General features: G+C 44.6%; 15 non-coding genes across 15 annotated transcripts; all 15 read left to right on the plus strand.

Annotated features, from left to right (window-relative positions):
- Positions 1-560: 560 nt before the first annotated feature.
- Positions 561-642, plus strand: trnal-uag (transfer RNA leucine (anticodon UAG)). The gene has a single exon. It is a non-coding gene; the product is annotated as a tRNA-Leu (tRNA).
- A 5428-nt stretch (positions 643-6070) lies between these two features.
- Positions 6071-6152, plus strand: trnal-uag (transfer RNA leucine (anticodon UAG)). Its single transcript has one exon. It is a non-coding gene; the product is annotated as a tRNA-Leu (tRNA).
- Positions 6153-7071: 919 nt separating this feature from the next.
- Positions 7072-7143, plus strand: trnae-uuc (transfer RNA glutamic acid (anticodon UUC)). The gene has a single exon. It is a non-coding gene; the product is annotated as a tRNA-Glu (tRNA).
- An 821-nt stretch (positions 7144-7964) lies between these two features.
- On the plus strand, positions 7965-8036 carry trnae-cuc (transfer RNA glutamic acid (anticodon CUC)). The gene has a single exon. It is a non-coding gene; the product is annotated as a tRNA-Glu (tRNA).
- A 1037-nt stretch (positions 8037-9073) lies between these two features.
- trnal-uag (transfer RNA leucine (anticodon UAG)) lies at positions 9074-9155 on the plus strand. Its single transcript has one exon. It is a non-coding gene; the product is annotated as a tRNA-Leu (tRNA).
- Positions 9156-10074: 919 nt separating this feature from the next.
- trnae-cuc (transfer RNA glutamic acid (anticodon CUC)) lies at positions 10075-10146 on the plus strand. The gene has a single exon. It is a non-coding gene; the product is annotated as a tRNA-Glu (tRNA).
- A 1750-nt stretch (positions 10147-11896) lies between these two features.
- Positions 11897-11968, plus strand: trnae-cuc (transfer RNA glutamic acid (anticodon CUC)). The gene has a single exon. It is a non-coding gene; the product is annotated as a tRNA-Glu (tRNA).
- A 2876-nt stretch (positions 11969-14844) lies between these two features.
- trnal-uag (transfer RNA leucine (anticodon UAG)) lies at positions 14845-14926 on the plus strand. The gene has a single exon. It is a non-coding gene; the product is annotated as a tRNA-Leu (tRNA).
- Positions 14927-15844: 918 nt separating this feature from the next.
- trnae-cuc (transfer RNA glutamic acid (anticodon CUC)) lies at positions 15845-15916 on the plus strand. Its single transcript has one exon. It is a non-coding gene; the product is annotated as a tRNA-Glu (tRNA).
- Positions 15917-16956: 1040 nt separating this feature from the next.
- Positions 16957-17038, plus strand: trnal-uag (transfer RNA leucine (anticodon UAG)). The gene has a single exon. It is a non-coding gene; the product is annotated as a tRNA-Leu (tRNA).
- Positions 17039-17958: 920 nt separating this feature from the next.
- On the plus strand, positions 17959-18030 carry trnae-cuc (transfer RNA glutamic acid (anticodon CUC)). Its single transcript has one exon. It is a non-coding gene; the product is annotated as a tRNA-Glu (tRNA).
- A 1040-nt stretch (positions 18031-19070) lies between these two features.
- Positions 19071-19152, plus strand: trnal-uag (transfer RNA leucine (anticodon UAG)). The gene has a single exon. It is a non-coding gene; the product is annotated as a tRNA-Leu (tRNA).
- A 920-nt stretch (positions 19153-20072) lies between these two features.
- On the plus strand, positions 20073-20144 carry trnae-cuc (transfer RNA glutamic acid (anticodon CUC)). Its single transcript has one exon. It is a non-coding gene; the product is annotated as a tRNA-Glu (tRNA).
- Positions 20145-21184: 1040 nt separating this feature from the next.
- Positions 21185-21266, plus strand: trnal-uag (transfer RNA leucine (anticodon UAG)). Its single transcript has one exon. It is a non-coding gene; the product is annotated as a tRNA-Leu (tRNA).
- Positions 21267-22186: 920 nt separating this feature from the next.
- On the plus strand, positions 22187-22258 carry trnae-cuc (transfer RNA glutamic acid (anticodon CUC)). Its single transcript has one exon. It is a non-coding gene; the product is annotated as a tRNA-Glu (tRNA).
- The last annotated feature ends 193 nt before the right edge of the window (positions 22259-22451 follow it).

Consider the following 22451-nt stretch of genomic DNA (forward strand, 5'->3'; position numbering starts at 1 on the left):
GTTTCTTCCGCAGAACTGCACTTCCAACAGTAGAGGTACCGACACTGTGGACTTAAAAAGATGAAATGCTGACAAATTTGGCAGTAAGAAAAGGTTCAAATCCCTTCTAATCTTTTACATATATTCTTGGTTTCAAATCAATCCGCAATACTGAATTTGAGTCACTGACTCTAATACACAATTTTTCCTTTTTGAAAACTTGTTATGCATCCTGATTTCGAGGAATGCAAGAAACGGTAGTACAGTACTATGATATCTGTAGGACTGTGCAGTATCTCCGGGTCCACGCTTCACAATTTTCAGAGAGGCATACTGTGGTCACTGCTCAAGGTTGAACAAGATGTTCACTGATGAAAATAAGAGGAACCAAAACCATCTCCCCGTCAGGGAATCGAACCCCGGTCTTCCGCGTGACAGGCGGAGATACTGTCCAGTGTTTTCTAAAGGACAAGCAAACGATCCAGGCTTGTCCCTGCAACGCCACAACCAAAGCGATGCCAAGTCATACGCTTGCCGTCTCATAATGCCGATAAATTGATCCTCTGAAACGGGTAGACGGAGGTTGTGTGGCCGAGTGGTCTAAGGCGCTGGATTTAGGCTCCGGTCTCTCAGGAGGCGTGGGTTCGAATCCCACCACTGCCATTTCTGTTCTGGTACTGCAATTGTATCTAGTGGCTAGGATTCGGCGCTCTCACCGCCGCGGCCCGGGTTTGATTCACCGTGCGTGACTGCTCGCCGTCTGTTCGCTGTTGCGAAAAAGCTAAGTATCGCTCTATCTGTGTGCTTTTAACTGTTCTACAGCTTTCTTTATCACTTCTCAAACATATTTAGTGGTACTATTTAACTTGCAAATCACCCGATCTCTGTCCCACCACCCTTTCCTCAGCTAGCTAGCTGCTAAGCTAGCGCGGAGAAAGGCAGCGCCGGTCAGTAGGAAGCTACTCCCGTAGACCGCGACCACTTCCCTGAGGACAGCAGGAACTTCACTCGGTGACAGAAAACACTGTGAGTAATGGCTTCCTGCGCGTCTTGCACCATACTCACGGAGAGGTTGGCTCTGCTAGAGGGCCGTGTCCGCCAGTTAGAACAGAGTAATGTCGTAACTTTAGATGTTGCGGACACATCTGCTAGTGTTAGCTGTAGCGAGCTAACTAGCCCAGCTTGTAGCAGTCCTAAGCGGCCTACAAGCTACGGTGTACCGGTTGAGACGCATAATAGATTTAGCTCTTTAGCTAGTCCTACACCCCAGTCTACCGGGCACCACACCTTAGTCATAGGGGACTCCATCACCCGAAACATAAAGCTTAGCAAACCAGCCACAATAAAGTGTATCCCCGGGGCCAGAGCACCTGACATTGAAGCTAATCTTAGGGAGCTAACTCGCAACAGGCCTAGTAAACACGTACGACAGGCTAATCGCACCACTAATTATGCGAATATAGTTGTACACGTTGGCTCCAATGACACTAGAATGAGACAGTCAGAGATTACAAAGAGAAACATAGCCAGGACTTGTGATCTCGCCAGAAAGATGTCCAGGCATCGCGTAATTGTCTCTGGCCCCCTGCCTGCGAGAGGCAATGATGACAGGTATAGCAGATTAATCTCGCTTAACAAGTGGCTGGCTAGCTACTGTAGGCAGCAGGTACTAACGTTTATTGATAACTGGCCCTCTTTCTGGGGCAAACCAGGCTTGCTGATGAGAGACGGCCTTCACCCTAACCAGGAAGGCGCCATCATCCTGTCTAGAAACATAGACTACTATTTAAGTCTCACTTGACTGACTACACTAGAGCAAGCCCAGTCACAGGCAATTACAATGTCTGTTAGTCCGGGTGAGGAGTCAGTTAAGCTAGAACTAGCCAGCGCCAGGCTGGATAATCCATGTACGCATAGCAATTCTCTTAGAATAATACACAATTCACATAATGTTTTTTCTGTTGTGTCTGTGTCAGAGGTGGACATGCATTCTACTGAGGTGGCAAATTATGATATGTCCAGTCTATTGCAGCACCAAGCAAACAATCGGAAAATTCCCGTCATATCAATTCCTAGATATGGTCGAAACTATTTAAAGTGCACTACGCATAATAAACGCAACATTGTTAATATTGCCACTACGGATAATCTTAACAAAAACTCGTCAAAACAGCCCAATACCTATAATATGGGCTTTTTAAACATAAGATCATTGTCTCCCAAGGCGTTATTGGTTAATGAGGTCATTAGAGACAACAATCTTAACGTCATTGGTCTTAGCGAAACCTGGCTCAAACCGGACAAATTTTTTGCGCTCAATGAGGCATCTCCTCCTAACTATACGAATGCGCATGTTGCCCGTCCTCTTAAAAGGGGAGGGGGTGTCGCACTAATATACAATGAAAATTTCAACCTTACCCCTAACCTAAATAATAAATATAAATCGTTTGAGGTGCTTACTATGAGGTCTGTCACACCGCTACCTCTCGACCTGGCTGTTATCTACCGCCCCCCTGGGCCCTATTCGGACTTTATCAGTGAATTCTCAGAGTTCGTTGCTGATCTAGTGACGCACGCCGACAATATAATCATAATGGGGGACTTTAATATCCATATGAATACCCCATCGGACCCTCAGTGCGTGGCGCTCCAAACCATAATTGATAGCTGTGGTCTTACACAAATAATACATGAACCCACGCATCGCAACGGTAATACAATAGATCTAGTGCTTGTCAGGGGTGTCACCACCTCCAAAGTTATGATACTTCCATATACTAAAGTAATGTCCGATCATTACCTTATAAAATTTGAAGTTTTGACTCCTTGTCAACAAGCTAATAATAATAATAACTGCTATAGCGGCCGCAACATTAATGCTGCCACAACGATGACTCTTGCTGACTTACTGCCTTCGGTAATGGCACCATTCCCAAATTATGTCGGCTCTATTGATAACCTCACTAACAACTTTGACGATGCCTTGCGCGAAATTATTGATAGTATAGCACCGCTAAAGCAAAAAAGGGCCCCTAAAAGGCGCACCCCATGGTTTACAGAAGAAATTAGAGCTCATAAGTTATCATGTAGAAAACTGGAACGCAAATGGCGCGCGACTAAACTTGAGGTTTTCCATCAAGCATGGAGTGATAGTTTAATAACTTATAAACGCATGCTTACCTTAGCTAAAGCTAAATACTACTCAAATCTCATCCGCCTCAACAAAAACGATCCTAAATTTCTGTTTAGTACAGTAGCATCGCTAACCCAACAAGGGACTCCTCCCAGTAGCTCCACCCACTCGGCAGATGACTTTATGAATTTCTTTAATAAGAAAATTGAACTCATTAGAAAGGAGATTAAAGACAACGCATCCCAGCTACAACATAGGTTCTATTAACACAAATACGACTGTATATACGACGGACACTGCCCTCCAAAATAGTCTCTCTATTTTTGATGAAATAACATTAGAGGAATTATTACAGCGTGTAAGTGGGATAAAACAAACAACATGTTTACTTGACCCACTTCCTGGGAAACTTATCAAGGAACTGTTTGTATTATTAGGTCCATCAGTGTTAAATATTATAAACTTATCACTTTCCTCCGGCACTGTTCCCCTAGCATTCAAAAAAAGCGGTTATTCATCCTCTGCTCAAAAGACCTAACCTCGATCCTGACCTCATGGTAAACTACCGACCGGTCTCCCACCTTCCGTTTATTTCCAAAATTCTCGAAAAAATTGTTGCACAGCAGCTAAATGAACACTTAGTGACTAACAATCTCTGTGAACCTTTTCAATCCGGTTTCAGGGCAAATCACTCTAGGGAGACAGCCCTCGCAAAAATGACTAATGATCTATTGCTAACGATGGATGCTGATGCGTCATCTATGTTGCTGCTTCTTGATCTTAGCGCCGCTTTCGATACCGTCAATCATAATATTTTATTAGAGCGTATCAAAACACGTATTGGTATGTCAGACTTAGCCTTGTCTTGGTTTAACTCTTATCTTACTGACAGGATGCAGTGCGTCTCCCATAACAATGTGACCTCGGACTATGTCAAGGTAACGTGCGGAGTTCCCCAGGGTTCGTTTCTTGGCCCTGCACTCTTTAGTATTTACATGCTGCCGCTGGGTGACATCATACGCAAGTACGGTGTTAGCTTTCACTGTTATGCTGATGACACTCAACTCTACATGCCCCTAAAGCTGACCAACACGCCGGACTGTAGTCAGCTGGAGGCGTGTCTTAATGAAATTAAACAATGGATGTCCGCTAACTTTTTGCAACTCAACGCTAAGAAAACGGAAATGCTGATTATCGGTCCTGCTAGACACCGACATCTATTTAATAATACCACCTTAACATTTGACAACCAAACAATTAAACAAGGAGACTCGGTAAAGAATCTGGGTATTATCTTCGACCCAACTCTCTCGTTTGAGTCACACATTAAGAGTGTTACTAAAACGGCCTTCTTTCATCTCCGTAATATCGCTAAAATTCGTTCCATCTTGTCCACTAGCGACGCTGAGATCATTATTCATGCGTTCGTTACGTCTCGTCTCGATTACTGTAACGTATTATTTTCGGGCCTCCCTATGTCTAGCATGAAAAGATTACAGTTGGTACAAAATGCGGCTGCAAGGCTTTTGACAAAAAGAAGAAAGTTTGATCATATTACGCCTATACTGGCTCACTTGCACTGGCTTCCTGTGCACTTAAGATGCGACTTTAAGGTTTTACTACTTACGTATAAAATACTACACGGTTTAGCTCCAGCCTATCTCGCCGATTGTATTGTACCATATGTCCCGACAAGAAATCTGCGTTCAAAGAACTCCGGCTTATTAGTGATTCCCAGAGCCAAAAAAAAGTCTGCGGGCTATAGAGCGTTTTCTATTCGGGCTCCAGTACTCTGGAATGCCCTCCCGGTAACAGTTAGAGATGCTACCTCAGTAGAAGCATTTAAGTCCCATCTTAAAACTCCTTTGTATAATCTAGCCTTTAAATAGACCCCCAATTTTTAGACCAGTTGATCTGCCGTTTCTTTTCTTCTCTCCTCTTCTCCCCTGTCCCTTGCGAGGGGGAGTTGCATAGGTCCGGTGGCCATGGATGAAGTGCTGGCTGTCCAGAGCCGGGACCCCGGGTGGACCACTAGCCTGTGCATCGGTTGGGGACATCTCTGCGCTGCTGACCCGTCTCCGCTCGGGATGGTTTCCTGTTGGCCCCGCTGTGGACTGGACTCCCGCTGATGTGTTGGATCCACTGTGGACTGGACTTTCACAATGTTATGTCAGACCATCTATCGACCTCTGGGTTATGGGCCCAGCACGCTTCCGCTGCGCCACTCTGCTAACTGTACATGCTTCCTAGCTTTATGGAGGTGTAGATTGAAATACCATCGCTTATGTTTTCCTGCTGAGAATCTTGTCTGTTTTCTGAGACGAAAATAATTTGTCCTTGTCAAATAGTACTAATGCACCCCAAAGTAGAGGCGTTTGTTTCTTCCGCAGAACTGCACTTCCAACAGTAGAGGTACCGACACTGTGGACTTAAAAAGAGTAAATGCTGACAAATTTGTCAGTAAGAAAAGGTTCAAATCCCTTCTAATCTTTTACATATATTCTTGGTTTCAAATTAATCCGCAATACTGAATTTGAGTCACTGACTCTAATAAACAATTTTTCCTTTTTGAAAACTTGTTATGCATCCTGATTTCGAGGAATGCAACAAACGGTAGTACAGTACTATGAAATCTGTAGGACTGTGCAGTATCTCCGGGTCCACGCTTCACAATTTTCAGAGAGGCATACTACTGCTCAAGGTTGAACAAGATGTTCACTGATGAAAATAAGAGGAACCAAAACCATCTCCCCGTCAGGGAATCGAACCCCGGTCTTCCGCGTGACAGGCGGAGATACTGTCCACTATACTAACGAGGACTGCTTTGTCCAGTGTTTTCTGAAGGACAAGCAAACGATCCAGGCTTGTCCCTGCAACGCCACAATCAAAGCGATGCCAAGTCATACGTTTGCCGTCTCATAATGCCGATAAATTGATCCTCTGAAACGGGTAGATGGAGGTTGTGTGGCCGAGTGGTCTAAGGCGCTGGATTTAGGCTCCAGTCTTTCAGGAGGCGTGGGTTCGAATCCCACCACTGCCATTTCTGTTCTGGTACTGCAATTGTATCTTTCTTGACCTAAGCAATAAGACCTGGCTTGGTCCTCATTTGGAATGCTCTGGAAAGCTTGTGGAAATCGGGCCAAAACATTAGCTTTGGAGTTCTTTACGCTAGGAATGTGATCAAAAAGAACACAACCAGGGGTGAGGATGTGCGCAGTAGTCCAAATACAACACAAAATGGGTGAAAGTGTAAATACGCCATGTTTTATCAACCTAAATCATTTTGTACGTATGCAGATTACGAAGGCTTTTGGTCTGACTTCCCCACACAGTTTTAAGGATGAAGCCCAAGGATAGTGAAAAAGGGTAGACTTTCCAAAAGAGAAGTGGATTCAGGAAGGTTCATGGCATCTGTGCCAGAAACAAAATTGTATTCATCTTCAACATCAATTATTCAATATATCAAAGGACAGTTTTGTTCCATTGACTTGGTATGGCTAAAAGGTGGACATGTATGTTTTTGTCAACCTGTCGTTTGAAGACCTGCGCCCCTACCTTAGACACTCAGGCCACTTGTATTTGTTCCTGTATTCGGATCACACCGCAGTGATAGCATGTATCGCTGGTCGGCACAGAGCGACTTGCAGGAGGGAGATGGCCTGTCTGGTGACATTGTGTGGAAACAACAACCTCACCCTCAACACGGACTACACCAAGGAGTCAATAGAGCACATGAGAAGGGAACGTCTGTACGCTCTTGTTAGAGTTGTATACTTTTTCCACCTCCAAGTCCATATTCCTGCAGCAGTTTCCTAAGACACAAAAGTTCCCGCTCAAAGACTTCAACCAATGACCGTTGCAAAACACATTTCTGACTTTGTACAACTGACATGGTACGGGTGCTACGTGCATCTGTCAAAAAAGCAGGCAGGAGGCAAGTGTCTGGGCAAGTTGTCAGCTCCCTGGTGGTCTAGTGGCTAAGATTCGGCGCTTTCACCGCCGCGGCCCGGGTTCAATTCCCGGTCAGGGAAACACGGTCTAACCTGTCTGGGAGCAGTCAATTTACAATTGATTTCCACAATTCTCTTGTTTATGCTCATTGGATGCAAATCATTAACATTGACATTTTCAAAAAAGGCAACAGGAAAATTGTTCAACTGTTCTTCAGCGTGGAAGTCTGCACAATGGGTGTTCTCATGATGTGAAAACAAAGAGTCCAAGTGGAACTTAGCGGATACCTTTCACGTAAAACACTCAAGATAGCAGAGGATAGTTTCGATCTATCGACCTCTGGGTTATGGGCCCAGCACGCTTCCGCTGCGCCACTCTGCTAACTGTACATGCTTCCTAGCTTTATGGAGGTGTAGATTGTTCCAATGACTTGGTATGGCTAAAAGGAGGACATGTATGTTTTTGTCAACCTGTCGTTTGAAGACCTGCGCCCCTACCTTAGACACTCAGGCCACTTGTATTTGTTCCTGTATTCGGATCACACCGCAGTGATAGCATGTATCGCTGGTCGGCACGGAGCGACTTGCAGGAGGGAGATGGCCTGTCTGGTGACATTGTGTGGAAACAACAACCTCACCCTCAACACGGACTACAGCAAGGAGTCAATAGAGCACATGAGAAGGGAACGTCTGTACGCTCTTGTTAGAGTTGTATACTTTTTCCACCTCCAAGTCCATATTCCTGCAGCAGTTTCCTAAGACACAAAAGTTCCCGCTCAAAGACTTCAACCAATGACCGTTGCAAAACACATTTCTGACTTTGTACAACTGACATGGTACGGGTGCTTCGTGCATCTGTCAAAAAAGCAGGCAGGAGGCAAGAGTCTGGGTAAGTTGTCAGCTCCCTGGTGGTCTATTGGCTAGGATTCGGCGCTCTCACCGCCGCGGCCCGGGTTCGATTCCCGGTCAGGGAAACACGGTTTGACCTGTCTGGGAGCAGTCAATTTACAATTGAATTCCACAATTCTCTTGTTTATGCTCATTGGATGCAAATCATTAACATTGACATTTTCAAAAAAGACAACAGGAAAATTGTTCAACTGTTCTTCAGCGTGGAAGTCTGCACAATGGCTGTTCTTATCATGATGTGAAAACAAAGAGTCCAAGTGGAACTTAGCGGATACCTTTCACGTAAAACACTCAAGATAGCAGAGGATAGTTTCGATCTATCGACCTCTGGGTTATGGGCCCAGCACGCTTCCGCTGCGCCACTCTGCTAACTGTACATGCTTCCTAGCTTTATGGAGGTGTAGATTGAAATACCATCGCTTATGTTTTCCTGGTGAGAATCTTGTCTGTTTTCTGAGACGAAAATAATTTGTCCTTGTCAAATAGTACTAATGCACCCCAAAGTAGAGGCGTTTGTTTCTTCCGCAGAACTGCACTTCCAACAGTAGAGGTACCGACACTGTGGACTGAAAAAGATGAAATGCTGACAAATTTGGCAGTAAGAAAAGGTTCAAATCCCTTCTAATCTTTTACATATATTCTTGGTTTCAAATCAATCCGCAATACTGAATTTGAGTCACTGACTCTAATACACAATTTTTCCTTTTTGAAAACTTGTTATGCATCCTGATTTCGAGGAATGCAACAGACGGTAGTACAGTACTATGATATCTGTAGGACTGTGCAGTATCTCCGGGTCCACGCTTCACAATTTTCAGAGAGGCATACTGTGGTCACTGCTCAAGGTTGAACAAGATGTTCACTGATGAAAATAAGAGGAACCAAAACCACCTCCCCGTCAGGGAATCGAACCCCGGTCTTCCGCGTGACAGGCGGAGATACTGTCCACTATACTAACGAGGACTGCGTTGTCCAGTGTTTTCTAAAGGACAAGCAAACGATCCAGGCTTGTCCCTGCAACGCCACAACCAAAGCGATGCCAAGTCATACGTTTGCCGTCTCATAATGCCGATAAATTGATCCTCTGAAATGGGTAGACGGAGGTTGTGTGGCCGAGTGGTCTAAGGCGCTGGATTTAGGCTCCAGTCTCTCAGGAGGCGTGGGTTCGAATCCCACCACTGCCATTTATGTTCTGGTACTGCAATTGTATCTTTCCTGACCTAAGCAATAAGACCTGGCTTGGTCCTCATTTGGAATGCTCTGGAAAGCTTGTGGAAATCGGGCCAAAACATTAGCTTTGGAGTTCTTTACGCTAGGAATGTGATCAAAAAGAACACAACCAGGGGTGAGGATGTGCGCAGTAGTCCAAATACAACACAAAATGGGTGAAAGCGTAAATACGCCATGTTTTATCAACCTAAATCATTTTGTACGTATGCAGATTACGAAGGCTTTTGGTCTGACTTCCCCACACAGTTTTAAGGATGAAGCCCAAGGATAGTGAAAAAGGGTAGACTTTCCAAAAGAGAAGTGGATTCAGGAAGGTTCATGGCATCTGTGCCAGAAACAAAAATGTATTCATCTTCAACATCAATTATTCAATATATCAAAGGACAGTTTTGTTCCATTGACTTGGTATGGCTAAAAGGTGGACATGTATGTTTTGGTCAACCTGTCGTTTGACGACCTGCGCCCCTACCTTAAACACTCAGGCCACTTGTATTTGTTCCTGTATTCGGATCACACCGCAGTGATAGCATGTATCGCTGGTCGGCACGGAGCGACACACAGGAGGGAGATGGCCTGTCTGGTGACATTGTGTGGAAACAACAACCTCACCCTCAACACGGACTACACCAAGGAGTCAATAGAGCACATGAGAAGGGAACGTCTGTACGCTCTTGTTAGAGTTGTATACTTTTTCCACCTCCAAGTCCATATTCCTGCAGCAGTTTCCTAAGACACAAAAGTTCCCGTTCAAAGACTTCAACCAATGACCGTTGCAAAACACATTTCTGACTTTGTACAAGTGACGTGGTACGGGTGCTTCGTGCATCCGTCAAAAAAGCAGGCAGGAGGCAAGAGTCTGGATAAGTTGTCAGCTCCCTGGTGGTCTAGTGGCTAGGATTCGGCGCTCTCACCGCCGCGGCCCGGGTTCGATTCCCGGTCAGGGAAACACGGTCTAACCTGTCTGGGAGCAGTCAATTTACAATTGATTTCCACGATTCTCTTGTTTATGCTCATTGGATGCAAATCATTAACATTGACATTTTCAAAAAAGGCAACAGGAAAATTGTTCAACTGTTCTTCAGCGTGGAAGTCTGCACAGTGGGTGTTCTTATGATGTGAAAACAAAGAGTCCAAGTGGAACTTAGCGGATACCTTTCACGTAAAACACTCAAGATAGCAGAGGATAGTTTCGATCTATCGACCTCTGGGTTATGGGCCCAGCACGCTTCCGCTGCGCCACTCTGCTAACTGTACATGCTTCCTAGCTTTATGGAGGTGTAGATTGAAATACCATCGCTTATGTTTTCCTGGTGAGAATCTTGTCTGTTTTCTGAGACGAAAATAATTTGTCCTTGTCAAATAGTACTAATGCACCCCAAAGTAGAGGCGTTTGTTTCTTCCGCAGAACTGCACTTCCAACAGTAGAGGTACCGACACTGCTCAAGGTTGAATAAGATGTTCACTGATGAAAATAAGAGGAACCAAAACCACCTCCCCGTCAGGGAATCGAACCCCGGTCTTCCGCGTGACAGGCGGAGATACTGTCCACTATACTAACGAGGACTGCGTTGTCCAGTGTTTTCTAAAGGACAAGCAAACGATCCAGGCTTGTCCCTGCAACGCCACAACCAAAGCGATGCCATGTCATACGTTTGCCGTCTCATAATGCCGATAAATTGATCTTCTGAAACGGGTAGACGGAGGTCGAGTGGTCTAAGGTGCTGGATTTAGGCTCCAGTCTCTCAGGAGGCGTGGGTTCGAATCCCACCACTGCCATTTCTGTTCTGGTACTGTAATTGTATCTTTCCTGACCTAAGCAATAAGACCTGGCTTGGTCCTCATTTGGAATGCTCTGGAAAGCTTGTGGAAATCGGGCCAAAACATTATCTTTGGAGTTCTTTACGCTAGGAATGTGATCAAAAAGAACACAACCAGGGGTGAGGATGTGCACAGTAGTCCAAATACAACACAAAATGGGTGAAAGTGTAAATACGCCATGTTTTATCAACCTAAATCATTTTGTACGTATGCGGATTACAAAGGCTTTTGGTCTGACTTCCCCACACAGTTTTAAGGATAAAGCCCAAGGATAGTGAAAAAGGGCAGACGTTCCAAAAGAGAAGTGGATTCAGGAAGGTTCATGGCATCTGTGCCAGAAAAAAAAAAGTATTCATCTTCAACATCAATTATTCAATATATCAAAGGACAGTTTTGTTCCATTGACTTGGTATGGCTAAAAGGAGGACATGTATGTTTTTGTCAACCTGTCGTTTGAAGATCTGCGCCCCTACCTTAGACACTCAGGCCACTTGTATTTGTTCCTGTATTCGGATCACACCGCAGTGATAGCATGTATCGCTGGTCGGCACGGAGCGACTTGCAGGAGGGAGATGGCCTGTCTGGTGACATTGTGTGGAAACAACAACCTCACCCTCAACACGGACTACACCAAGGAGTCAATAGAGCACATGAGAAGGGAACGTCTGTACGCTCTTGTTAGAGTTGTATACTTTTTCCACGTCCAAGTCCATATTCCTGCAGCAGTTTCCTAAGACACAAAAGATCCCGCTCAAAGACTTCAACCAATGACCGTTGCAAAACACATTTCTGACTTTGTACAACTGACATAGTACGGGTGCTTCGTGCATCTGTCAAAAAAGCAGGCAGGAGGCAAATGTCTGGGTAAGTTGTCAGCTCCCTGGTGGTCTAATGGCTAGGATTCGGCGCTCTCACCGCCGCGGCCCGGGTTCGATTCCCGGTCAGGGAAACACGGTTTAACCTGTCTGGGAGCAGTCAATTTACAATGGATTTCCACAATTCTCTTGTTTATGCTCATTGGATGCAAATCATTAACATTGACATTGGCAACGTTGACAAAGGCAACAGGAAAATTGTTCAACTGTTCTTCAGCGTGGAAGTCTGCACAATGGGTGTTCTTATGATGTGAAAACAAAGAGTCCAAGTGGAACTTAGCGGATACCTTTCACGTAAAACACTCAAGATAGCAGAGGATAGTTTCGATCTATCGACCTCTGGGTTATGGGCCCAGCACGCTTCCGCTGCGCCACTCTGCTAACTGTACATGCTTCCTAGCTTTATGGAGGTGTAGATTGAAATACCATCGCTATGTTTTCCTGGTGAGAATCTTGTCTGTTTTCTGAGACGAAAATAATTTGTCCTTGTCAAATATTACTAATGCACCCCAAAGTAGAGGCGTGTGTTTCTTCCGCAGAACTGCACTTCCAACAGTACAGGTACCGACACTGTGGACTTAAAAAGATGAAATGCTGACAAATTTGGCAGTAAGAAAAGGTTCAAATCCCTTCTAATCTTTTACATATATTCTTGGTTTCAAATCAATCCGCAATACTGAATTTGAGTCACTGACTCTAATACACAATTTTTCCTTCTTGAAAACTTGTTATGCATCCTGATTTCGAGGAATGCAACAAACGATAGTACAGTACTATGATATCTGTAGGACTGTGCAGTATCTCCAAGTACACGCTTCACAATTTTCAGAGAGGCATACTGTGGTCACTGCTCAAGGTTGAACAAGATGTTCACTGATGAAAATAAGAGGAACCAAAACCATCTCCCCGTCAGGGAATCGAACCTTGGTCTTCCACGTGACAGGCGGAGATACTGTCCACTATACTAACGAGGACTGCGTTGTCCAGTGTTTTCTAAAGGACAAGCAAACAATCCAGGCTTGTCCCTGCAATGCCACAACCAAAGCGATGCCATGTCATACGTTTGCCGTCTCATAATGCCGATAAATTGATCCTCTGAAACGGGTAGACGGAATTAAATTAAATAGACGGAATTCAAGGTAAGCAGAACCTTTCTTTTTAGATAAAATCTGCGTTAGGAGTCTTTCCTGAAGTCTGCAAGTCAAACACTGTTTTTTAATCCCAGGCACAGATTGGTGATTTTGATAGATTGATTGCATTTTTGCCGAGCCTGCCATTGCATTAAAATTGTAAATAAGTGGTCAACTCAGGCCATTGTGTCTCGATTACCGTGACGGGCAGTTTCATTGACGAGTGAACTAATAGTTGGGTGTAGCTTTCCCTGGGTATTTGGTCGTCCCTTAATGAGTACGGCTTGCAAGATCCCAGTGACGATAATAGGGCACTGAAACATACGGAAAAGGCTGGAGGCCATTTGTAAAAGGTACAATAAAGACTCCCGGGCTGGAAGATCCCAGTGCGATAAGGGCACTAGAATTAAGAAAATATAGACACATGGCCTTGGAGTGTGAAAAACAGAAATGTGATGGCAGCGGGGGAGGAGTGTGATTAATCATTACTGTGTAATGATCAATTGAATGGACGGTTGTCAACAATGGAACTAGCAGGTAGAGGAAAAAAAAAGGAGAACGTTCCTTGAAAGGGTTAAGGGGGAGTTTACAATACTCGAAAAGTCGTGAACTCAAACGTCTGGTAAAATAAAAAAAAATTTAAAAAAAAAGTAACCTGAAGTTTTATGGTAAAGTGAAGCGCAGAGAGTGTGCTGCTGAGTGTGAGTGTGTGTGTGCGGGAGTGGTTACGCGTGCTCGTGTGTGTGTGTGCTGCTGAGTGTGTGCGGGAGTGCTTACGCGTGCTCGTGTGTGTGTGTGCTGCTGAGTGTGTGTGTGTTTGTGTGTGTGTGTGTGTGTGTGTGTGTGTGTGTGTGTGTGTGCGCGCTGGTGAAAATGGAACACTCAGGGAGAGAATTTAAGAGTTTGGCGTATGATAAAAGTAAACGGGGATTACGTGGAAAAACGAAATGCAGCAAAAGAAACGATGATTAATGACAGAATGAACTAATTGTTTTTTTGTCTAAAACACTCAAGATAGCAGAGGATAGTTTCGATCTATCGACCTCTGGGTTATGGGCCCAGCACGCTTCCGCTGCGCCACTCTGCTAACTGTACATGCTTCCTAGCTTTATGGAGGTGTAGATTGAAATACCATCGCTGATGTTTTCCTGGGGAGAATCTTGTCTGTTTTCTGAGACGAAAATAATTTGTCCTTGTCAAATAGTACTAATGCACCCCAAAGTAGAGGCGTTTGTTTCTTCCGCAGAACTGCACTTCCAACAGTAGAGGTACCGACACTGTGGACTTAAAAAGATGAAATGCTGACAAATTTGGCAGTAAGAAAAGGTTCAAATCCCTTCTAATCTTTTACATATATTCTTGGTTTCAAATCAATCCGCAATACTGAATTTGATTCACTGACTCTAATACACAATTTTTCCTTTTTGAAAACTTGTTATGCATCCTGATTTCGAGGAATGCAACAAACGGTAGTACAGTACTATGATATCTGTAGGACTGTGCAGTATCTCCGGGTCCACGCTTCACAATTATCAGAGAGGCATACTGTGGTCACTGCTCAAGGTTGAACAAGATGTTCACTGATGAAAATAAGAGGAACCAAAACCATCTCCCCGTCAGGGAATCGAACCCCGGTCTTCCGCGTGACAGGCGGAGATACTGTCCACTATACTAACGAGGACTGCGTTGTCCAGTGTTTTCTAAAGGACAAGCAAACGATCCATGCTTGTCCCTGCAACGCCACAACCAAAGCGATGCCAAGTCATACGTTTGCCGTCTCATAATGCCGATAAATTGAACCTCTGAAACACGTAGACGAAAGTTGTGTGGCCGAGTGGTCTAAGGCGCTGGATTTAGGCTCCAGTCTCTCAGGAGGCGTGGGTTCGAATCCCACCACTGCCATTTCTCTTCTGGTACTGCAATTGTATCTTTCCTGACCTAAGCAATAAGACCTGGCTTGGTCCTCATTTGGAATGCTCTGGAAAGCTTGTGGAAATCAGGCCAAAACATTAGCTTTGGAGTTCTTTACGCTAGGAATGTGATCAAAAAGAACACAACCAGGGGTGAGGATGTGCGCAGTAGTCCAAATACAACACAAAATGGGTGAAAGTGTAAATACGCCATGTTTTATCAACCTAAATCATTTTGTACGTATGCAGATTACAAAGGCTTTTGGTCTGACTTCCCCACACAGTTTTAAGGATGAAGCCCAAGGATAGTGAAAAAGGTTAGACTTTCCAAAAGAGAAGTGGATTCAGGAAGGTTCATGGCATCTGTGCCAGAAAAAAAAAGTTTTCATCTTCAACATCAATTATTCAATATATCAAAGGACAGTTTTGTTCCATTGACTTGGTATGGCTAAAAGGTGGACATGTATGTTTTTGTCAACCTGTCGTTTGAAGACCTGCGCCCCTACCTTAGACACTCAGGCCACTTGTATTTGTTCCTGTATTCGGATCACACCGCAATGATAGCATGTATCGCTGGTCGGCACGGAGCGACTTGCAGGAGGGAGATGGCCTGTCTGGTGACATTGTGTGGAAACAACAACCTCACCCTCAACACGGACTACACCAAGGAGTCAATAGAGCACATGAGAAGGGAACGTCTGTACGCTCTTGTTAGAGTTGTATACTTTTTCCACCTCCAAGTCCATATTCCTGCAGCAGTTTCCTAAGACAGAAAAGTTCCCGCTCAAAGACTTCAACCAATGACCGTTGCAAAACACATTTCTGACTTTGTACAACTGACATGGTACGGGTGCTTCGTGCATCCGTCAAAAAAGCAGGCAGGAGGCAAGAGTCTGGATAAGTTGTCAGCTCCCTGGTGGTCTAGTGGCTAGGATTCGGCGCTCTCACCGCCGCGGCCCGGGTTCGACTCCCGGTCAGGGAAACATGGTCTAACCTGTCTGGGAGCAGTCAATTTACAATTGATTTCCACAATTCTCTTGTTTATGCTCATTGGATGCAAATCATTAACATTGACATTGGCAACGTTGACAAAGGCAACAGGAAAATTGTTCAACTGTTCTTCAGCGTGGAAGTCTGCACAATGGGTGTTCTTATGAGGTGAAAACAAAGAGTCCAAGTGGAACTTAGCGGATACCTTTCACGTAAAACACTCAAGATAGCAGAGGATAGTTTCGATCTATCGACCTCTGGGTTATGGGCCCAGCACGCTTCCGCTGCGCCACTCTGCTAACTGTACATGTTTCCTAGCTTTATGGAGGTGTAGATTGAAATACCATCGCTTATGTTTTCCTGGTGAGAATCTTGTCTGTTTTCTGAGACGAAAATAATTTGTCCTTGTCAAATAGTACTAATGCACCCCAAAGTAGAGGCGTTTGTTTCTTCCGCAGAACTGCACTTCCAGCAGTAGAGGTACCGACACTGTGGACTTAAAAAGATGAAATGCTGACAAATTTGGCAGTAAGAAAAGGTTCAAATCCCTTCTAATCTTTTACATATATTCTTGGTTTCAAATCAATCCGCAATACTGAATTTGAGTCACTGACTCTAATACACAATTTTTCCTTTTTGAAAACTTGTTATGCATCCTGATTTCGAGGAATGCAACAAACGGTAGTACAGTACTATGATATCTGTAGGACTGTGCAGTATCTCCGGGTCCACGCTTCACAATTATCAGAGAGGCATACTGTGGTCACTGCTCAAGGTTGAACAAGATGTTCACTGATGAAAATAAGAGGAACCAAAACCATCTCCCCGTCAGGGAATCGAACCCCGGTCTTCCGCGTGACAGGCGGAGATACTGTCCACTATACTAACGAGGACTGCGTTGTCCAGTGTTTTCTAAAGGACAAGCAAACGATCCAGGCTTGTTCCTGCAACGCCACAACCAAAGAGATGCCATGTCATACGTTTGCTGTCTCATAATGCCGATAAATTGATCCTCTGAAACGGGTAGACGGAGGTTGTGTGGCCGAGTGGTCTAAGGCGCTGGATTTAGGCTCCAGTCTCTCAGGAGGCGTGGGTTCGAATCCCACCACTGCCATTTCTGTTTTGGTACTGCAATTGTATCTTTCCTGACCTAAGCAATAAGACCTGGCTTGGTCCTCATTTGGAATTCTCTGGAAAGCTTGTGGAAATCAGGCCAAAAACATTAGCTTTGGAGTTCTTTACGCTAGGAATGTGATCAAAAAAAACACAACCAGGGGTGAGGATGTGCGCAGTAGTCCAAATACAACACAAAATGGGTGAAAGTGTAAATACGCCATGTTTTATCAACCTAAATCATTTTGTACGTATGCAGATTACAAAAGCTTTTGGTCTGACTTCCCCACACAGTTTTAAGGATGAAGCCCAAGGATAGTGAAAAAGGTTAGACTTTCCAAAAGAGAAGTGGATTCAGGAAGGTTCATGGCATCTGTGCCAGAAAAAAAAAAGTTTTCATCTTCAACATCAATTATTCAATATATCAAAGGACAGTTTTGTTCCATTGACTTGGTATGGCTAAAAGGTGGACATGTATGTTTTTGTCAACCTGTTGTTTGAAGACCTGCGCCCCTACCTTAGACACTCAGGCCACTTGTATTTGTTCCTGTATTCGGATCACACCGCAGTGATAGCATGTATCGCTGGTCGGCACGGAGCGACTTGCAGGAGGGAGATGGCCTGTCTGGTGACATTGTGTGGAAACAACAACCTCACCCTCAACACGGACTACACCAAGGAGTCAATAGAGCACATGAGAAGGGAACGTCTGTACGCTCTTGTTAGAGTTGTATACTTTTTCCACCTCCAAGTCCATATTCCTGCAGCAGTTTCCTAAGACACAAAAGTTCCCGCTCAAAGACTTCAACCAATGACCGTTGCAAAACACATTTCTGACTTTGTACAACTGACATGGTACGGGTGCTTCGTGCATCCGTCAAAAAAGCAGGCAGGAGGCAAGAGTCTGGGTAAGTTGTCAGCTCCCTGGTGGTCTAGTGGCTAGGATTCGGCGCTCTCACCGCCGCGGCCCGGGTTCGATTCCCGTTCAGGGAAACACGGTCTAACCTGTCTGGGAGCAGTCAATTTACAATTGATTTCCACAATTCTCTTGTTTATGCTCATTGGATGCAAATCATTAACATTGACATTGGCAACGTTGACAAAGGCAACAGGAAAATTGTTCAACTGTTCTTCAGCGTGGAAGTCTGCACAATGGGTGTTCTTATGAGGTGAAAACAAAGAGTCCAAGTGGAACTTAGCGGATACCTTTCACGTAAAACACTCAAGATAGCAGAGGATAGTTTCGATCTATCGACCTCTGGGTTATGGGCCCAGCACGCTTCCGCTGCGCCACTCTGCTAACTGTACATGCTTCCTAGCTTTATGGAGGTGTAGATTGAAATACCATCGCTTATGTTTTCCTGGTGAGAATCTTGTCTGTTTTCTGAGACGAAAATAATTTGTCCTTGTCAAATAGTACTAATGCACCCCAAAGTAGAGGCGTGTGTTTCTTCCGCAGAACTGCACTTCCAACAGTACAGGTACCGACACTGTGGACTTAAAAAGATGAAATGCTGACAAATTTGGCAGTAAGAAAAGGTTCAAATCCCTTCTAATCTTTTACATATATTCTTGGTTTCAAATCAATCCGCAATACTGAATTTGAGTCACTGACTCTAATACACAATTTTTCCTTTTTGAAAACTTGTTATGCATCCTGATTTCGAGGAATGCAACAAACGGTAGTACAGTACTATGATATCTGTAGGACTGTGCAGTATCTCCGGGTCCACGCTTCACAATTATCAGAGAGGCATACTGTGGTCACTGCTCAAGGTTGAACAAGATGTTCACTGATGAAAATAAGAGGAACCAAAACCATCTCCCCGTCAGGGAATCGAACCCCGGTCTTCCGCGTGACAGGCGGAGATACTGTCCACTATACTAACGAGGACTGCGTTGTCCAGTGTTTTCTAAAGGACAAGCAAACGATCCAGGCTTGTTCCTGCAACGCCACAACCAAAGAGATGCCATGTCATACGTTTGCTGTCTCATAATGCCGATAAATTGATCCTCTGAAACGGGTAGACGGAGGTTGTGTGGCCGAGTGGTCTAAGGCGCTGGATTTAGGCTCCAGTCTCTCAGGAGGCGTGGGTTCGAATCCCACCACTGCCATTTCTGTTTTGGTACTGCAATTGTATCTTTCCTGACCTAAGCAATAAGACCTGGCTTGGTCCTCATTTGGAATTCTCTGGAAAGCTTGTGGAAATCAGGCCAAAAACATTAGCTTTGGAGTTCTTTACGCTAGGAATGTGATCAAAAAAAACACAACCAGGGGTGAGGATGTGCGCAGTAGTCCAAATACAACACAAAATGGGTGAAAGTGTAAATACGCCATGTTTTATCAACCTAAATCATTTTGTACGTATGCAGATTACAAAAGCTTTTGGTCTGACTTCCCCACACAGTTTTAAGGATGAAGCCCAAGGATAGTGAAAAAGGTTAGACTTTCCAAAAGAGAAGTGGATTCAGGAAGGTTCATGGCATCTGTGCCAGAAAAAAAAAAGTTTTCATCTTCAACATCAATTATTCAATATATCAAAGGACAGTTTTGTTCCATTGACTTGGTATGGCTAAAAGGTGGACATGTATGTTTTTGTCAACCTGTTGTTTGAAGACCTGCGCCCCTACCTTAGACACTCAGGCCACTTGTATTTGTTCCTGTATTCGGATCACACCGCAGTGATAGCATGTATCGCTGGTCGGCACGGAGCGACTTGCAGGAGGGAGATGGCCTGTCTGGTGACATTGTGTGGAAACAACAACCTCACCCTCAACACGGACTACACCAAGGAGTCAATAGAGCACATGAGAAGGGAACGTCTGTACGCTCTTGTTAGAGTTGTATACTTTTTCCACCTCCAAGTCCATATTCCTGCAGCAGTTTCCTAAGACACAAAAGTTCCCGCTCAAAGACTTCAACCAATGACCGTTGCAAAACACATTTCTGACTTTGTACAACTGACATGGTACGGGTGCTTCGTGCATCCGTCAAAAAAGCAGGCAGGAGGCAAGTGTCTGGGTAAGTTGTCAGCTCCCTGGTGGTCTAGTGGCTAGGATTCGGCGCTCTCACCGCCGCGGCCCGGGTTCGATTCCCGTTCAGGGAAACACGGTCTAACCTGTCTGGGAGCAGTCAATTTACAATTGATTTCCACAATTCTCTTGTTTATGCTCATTGGATGCAAATCATTAACATTGACATTGGCAACGTTGACAAAGGCAACAGGAAAATTGTTCAACTGTTCTTCAGCGTGGAAGTCTGCACAATGGGTGTTCTTATGAGGTGAAAACAAAGAGTCCAAGTGGAACTTAGCGGATACCTTTCACGTAAAACACTCAAGATAGCAGAGGATAGTTTCGATCTATCGACCTCTGGGTTATGGGCCCAGCACGCTTCCGCTGCGCCACTCTGCTAACTGTACATGCTTCCTAGCTTTATGGAGGTGTAGATTGAAATACCATCGCTTATGTTTTCCTGGTGAGAATCTTGTCTGTTTTCTGAGACGAAAATAATTTGTCCTTGTCAAATAGTACTAATGCACCCCAAAGTAGAGGCGTGTGTTTCTTCCGCAGAACTGCACTTCCAACAGTACAGGTACCGACACTGTGGACTTAAAAAGATGAAATGCTGACAAATTTGGCAGTAAGAAAAGGTTCAAATCCCTTCTAATCTTTTACATATATTCTTGGTTTCAAATCAATCCGCAATACTGAATTTGAGTCACTGACTCTAATACACAATTTTTCCTTTTTGAAAACTTGTTATGCATCCTGATTTCGAGGAATGCAACAAACGGTAGTACAGTACTATGATATCTGTAGGACTGTGCAGTATCTCCGGGTCCACGCTTCACAATTATCAGAGAGGCATACTGTGGTCACTGCTCAAGGTTGAACAAGATGTTCACTGATGAAAATAAGAGGAACCAAAACCATCTCCCCGTCAGGGAATCGAACCCCGGTCTTCCGCGTGACAGGCGGAGATACTGTCCACTATACTAACGAGGACTGCGTTGTCCAGTGTTTTCTAAAGGACAAGCAAACGATCCAGGCTTGTTCCTGCAACGCCACAACCAAAGAGATGCCATGTCATACGTTTGCTGTCTCATAATGCCGATAAATTGATCCTCTGAAACGGGTAGACGGAGGTTGTGTGGCCGAGTGGTCTAAGGCGCTGGATTTAGGCTCCAGTCTCTCAGGAGGCGTGGGTTCGAATCCCACCACTGCCATTTCTGTTTTGGTACTGCAATTGTATCTTTCCTGACCTAAGCAATAAGACCTGGCTTGGTCCTCATTTGGAATTCTCTGGAAAGCTTGTGGAAATCAGGCCAAAAACATTAGCTTTGGAGTTCTTTACGCTAGGAATGTGATCAAAAAAAACACAACCAGGGGTGAGGATGTGCGCAGTAGTCCAAATACAACACAAAATGGGTGAAAGTGTAAATACGCCATGTTTTATCAACCTAAATCATTTTGTACGTATGCAGATTACAAAAGCTTTTGGTCTGACTTCCCCACACAGTTTTAAGGATGAAGCCCAAGGATAGTGAAAAAGGTTAGACTTTCCAAAAGAGAAGTGGATTCAGGAAGGTTCATGGCATCTGTGCCAGAAAAAAAAAAGTTTTCATCTTCAACATCAATTATTCAATATATCAAAGGACAGTTTTGTTCCATTGACTTGGTATGGCTAAAAGGTGGACATGTATGTTTTTGTCAACCTGTTGTTTGAAGACCTGCGCCCCTACCTTAGACACTCAGGCCACTTGTATTTGTTCCTGTATTCGGATCACACCGCAGTGATAGCATGTATCGCTGGTCGGCACGGAGCGACTTGCAGGAGGGAGATGGCCTGTCTGGTGACATTGTGTGGAAACAACAACCTCACCCTCAACACGGACTACACCAAGGAGTCAATAGAGCACATGAGAAGGGAACGTCTGTACGCTCTTGTTAGAGTTGTATACTTTTTCCACCTCCAAGTCCATATTCCTGCAGCAGTTTCCTAAGACACAAAAGTTCCCGCTCAAAGACTTCAACCAATGACCGTTGCAAAACACATTTCTGACTTTGTACAACTGACATGGTACGGGTGCTTCGTGCATCCGTCAAAAAAGCAGGCAGGAGGCAAGAGTCTGGGTAAGTTGTCAGCTCCCTGGTGGTCTAGTGGCTAGGATTCGGCGCTCTCACCGCCGCGGCCCGGGTTCGATTCCCGTTCAGGGAAACACGGTCTAACCTGTCTGGGAGCAGTCAATTTACAATTGATTTCCACAATTCTCTTGTTTATGCTCATTGGATGCAAATCATTAACATTGACATTGGCAACGTTGACAAAGGCAACAGGAAAATTGTTCAACTGTTCTTCAGCGTGGAAGTCTGCACAATGGGTGTTCTTATGAGGTGAAAACAAAGAGTCC

Source organism: Entelurus aequoreus, linkage group LG01, assembly GCF_033978785.1.
Source record: "Entelurus aequoreus isolate RoL-2023_Sb linkage group LG01, RoL_Eaeq_v1.1, whole genome shotgun sequence".
Lineage (NCBI taxonomy): Eukaryota > Metazoa > Chordata > Actinopteri > Syngnathiformes > Syngnathidae > Entelurus > Entelurus aequoreus.